Source organism: Phascolarctos cinereus, unplaced genomic scaffold (genome assembly GCF_003287225.1).
Source record: "Phascolarctos cinereus isolate Bilbo 61053 unplaced genomic scaffold, phaCin_HiC Scaffold_3;HRSCAF=262, whole genome shotgun sequence".
Taxonomy (NCBI): Eukaryota; Metazoa; Chordata; class Mammalia; order Diprotodontia; family Phascolarctidae; genus Phascolarctos; species Phascolarctos cinereus.
This window is the reverse complement of record NW_027555736.1, coordinates 4,367,647-4,371,048: the sequence shown is the minus strand read 5'-3', so window position 1 is coordinate 4,371,048 and position 3,402 is coordinate 4,367,647. Positions and strand designations below refer to the sequence as shown.

At 45.6% G+C, this 3,402-nt stretch overlaps 1 pseudogene; it reads right to left on the bottom strand.

Annotated features, from left to right (window-relative positions):
* Positions 1-2,388: 2,388 nt before the first annotated feature.
* LOC144456232 (lipocalin-like 1 protein) lies at positions 2,389-2,938 on the bottom strand (annotated as a pseudogene).
* Between the last annotated feature and the right edge of the window lie 464 nt (positions 2,939-3,402).

Here is a 3,402-nt window from a genome sequence, read left to right as displayed (position 1 = left end):
TTTAGCATGATGTTTTCAGCTATGTTGTAAAACATCTTCCATGAGGATGAATGCAGCATTAAGGTCAGCACCGATGGTAAATTCTTCAACTTGAAAAGGCTACAAGCCAAGACCAAAGTGGAGGGAGTGTTGGTGCATACTTTTTTGTTTGCAGATGATGGTGCACTCAGTGTAGCCTCTGAAACTGAGATGCAGCAAAGTATGGATTCATTCTCTGTTGCTTGTGTTAATTTTGGCATAACAAGTAACACCAAGAAAACACACCAAGAACCACCACACCATCCATATGTGGAACCATCAGTTACAGCAAATGGAGAAATTTTAATACTGTAGATAAATTAACCTACCTTTGCAGTACTTTCTAGGGATGTACACACAGATAATGAGATTGATGAAAGCATTGTCAGAGATAGCTCAATGTTTGGGAGGCTCTGAGGGCAAGTATGGGAAAGAAGAGGTATTAGACTGACTACCAAAGTGAAGGTCTACAGAGCCATTGTGCTGACCTCATTGTTTTATGCCTGTGAAACCTGGACCGTATACCGGCACCATGTCAGAAAATTGAACCGCTTGCATTTGAATTCTTTTAGGAAGATTCTGAAGATCACCTGGCAGGTTAAGATACCAGACACTAAAGTCCTTTCTTGAAGTAAATTGCTGAACATTCAAACTCTGCTTCAGAGAGCATACCTCCAATGGGCTGGCCACATTGTTTGAATGCAACATGTACACTTGCCAAAAAAAGACTATTTTATGGAGAACTCACATAGGGAAAGTGCTCACAGGGTTCTCAGAAGAAATGATGCAAGGACACTGTCAAGGCCTCGCTTCAGAACTTTGGAAATGATTGTGTGACATGGGAGACACTGGCACAGGAGTGCCCACCATGGTGTGCCCACATCAGAGAAGGTGCTGTGCCCTATGAGCAAAGCAGAATGGAAGGAACTCACAAGAAATGAGAGATGTGCAAATTCATAGCATCGACCCCAGATGCTCCTATGAGCTATTTGTGGCCTACCTGTAGTAGAACATCCTGAGCTCGTGTTGGTCTGATCAGCCACAGCTGGACGCACTGAAACTTGACTCTAACATCATGATGTCATTTTTGCTCTCTTCAAGAATGAAGGACAACCACCATTTAATCATCAGAACACAGAAGAAAAACCCTCTGGGCTTGGCTCTGGGTCATTGCTTGCCAGGTGAGATGGCAGCTCTCCCTTCCAGCATGAGTTAGCCTCCTCAGCATACCCTGTACTGGATTTCCATCCTTGCACTCCTTCCTGCTCTCTACCACCTTCATTTAGAAAGTCAGTCATTGTTCCAATTTCCTTACTACATTAAATAATTCTCACTGTTTAGTTAAAAGAATGTTCCCTGGTGACCCTGTGAGCACTTCAGATCTTTAATTAAGAGTGGAGCTGTGTAATACGCATAGGAATGAATAGTGTTTGGGAGGCTTGTCCTTCGGATTGGAATGTATCTGGAAGCTTCTTATGTACTAATTAATGGATATGAACCATTAGCACCTTTGATCCCCAGAGAATGAGCCCTTTGACCTCACTGATGGCCTGCCTGCCTTTACTCCCTGCTTACTCATTCAGCACTTCTGATGTATGAAGGAAAGGATGTGCCTGACTTCTTGGAAATGTGACCAACCTTCTGTGAGGAAAAAAATGACAGAATAGGCCACCTCGTCTCTACTGATTTGTAGTCATGCAGAGGGAAGAGGCAAGTTCTGGTGTCCCAGGAGGCCACAGTTCTTAGAAATGGGTGGATGGTACAAAGAGGCAATTTTCAACCTGATATAAAAAGAAAAAAAGTCTAATGCTCACAGAGTTCCCCAGGTGGAATGGACTGCCTCAGGAGGTGATAAGGTTACTCTCACTGTCCGGGGGAAACTTGGGTGCCCATTTGTTGAATACGGTATAAATGGTGGTGAATATGCCATTTGATGCTAGCTTCTGTGCTCCTCCTCTGAGTCTCTGTCTTTTGGCCATCATCAAACTTGTGCTTGGTCCAGAATCCCTCCAACTCCTGTCCAAGACAAGATTTGTCAATTGACTGGATAGGTTGTCATATTTCTATACCAGATACAGATTACTGCCAGGAGACAGTGAGTGGTTTTTTGGGGTCACAGAGAAGAGAGGAAAAATCTCCCCCCAATTCAGCCAGTCTAGGAATGACAGTGACTCAGCATGGCTGGAGTTGTTCCTTCTTTTTTTTTTCACAGCATTTGTTTATTTAGTATCTGGGTGGTGAGGAAGATTCTGGGAGGAAAGGAAGAAAAAGTCTCAGCCTTGGGCAATGCAGGAGTGAGGAGAAGGGGGACAAGCAGATGGGTGACTAATGAGGTTAAAGCCTGAACTCCAGCAGGGGCCATGTCAGCGGTCACGTGGTGAGGGCCTTGTTCCACTCATCTGATGCAGGGAAGATGAGGCCCTGGCTGGGGTTCAGGTTTAATTTGGGTGCCAACATTTGCATCTTTTGTTCACCTTCAGCAAAGAGCTCTGGAGAATGGCAGTACAGCTGCAACATTACTGTTTGAATAAGTCTCTTGTTCATCTTAATGCGAAGAATGGCATAATGTTTGTAGTCAGAGCTCAGCACGCTGATGTTCTCCTGGCCCATGTCTGGATTGCTGAATTGTCCTGGCTTGGCACCCTTTGTGAAGGTGGCATCCACTTTCTGGCACCTACCATCAGGCACTGGGAAATCTGTCTTGATGGACAAGTCACCACTGGCCAGAGGAGTTACAAAAGTAACATCTTCATCATTTCCTTCATGGCCAAAAAGTCTTCTTCATCAGATGCTGCTGCTTTGATGTACCACAAACCTGAAACTTGCTGTTGTCAAAGTTGGCTTGAAGACAGACATCAGCTTTGCTTAGAGACCCCCAAAGAAACCCTAGCAGGCAGCCCAGAAGCACAGCCTTCATCATCTTGGGTGTTCACTCAGCGCTAAGTTGAGAGCCACCAACACTTGAGAGTTCAGTGTGGTAATGTGCCCTCTGTGGTCATGGCATTTATCCTTCTGAGAAGATGCTTTGGGCAGGGAAGGGGTTGAAGAGGGCTCAGTGCCCCAGGAGGATGATGCCAGCCACAGTCTCTCACCTCCAATCAGCCTGGCTGATGGCCTGTGTGAACCCTGGGGTTGTTCCTTCTAAGATCAAGTCTGTGTCCTTCTAAGATGTCCACTGTCCTGCTCATTATCCATATGTGCCCAGTGGTCACACTGTTTGTGTTCATCTGTTCTAGCAAGCAGCTAGGTATCTTTGGCATGCAACACAGCCCCTTTCCCCCTCTCCTGGAGGGATCTGGCCAATGGTGGGCACAGCTGTTAGTTCTTGCTTGCTGGTGCCATCTGAAGTTCCTCCTTCCCTTCTCTCAGGGAATAGCTAAAGTA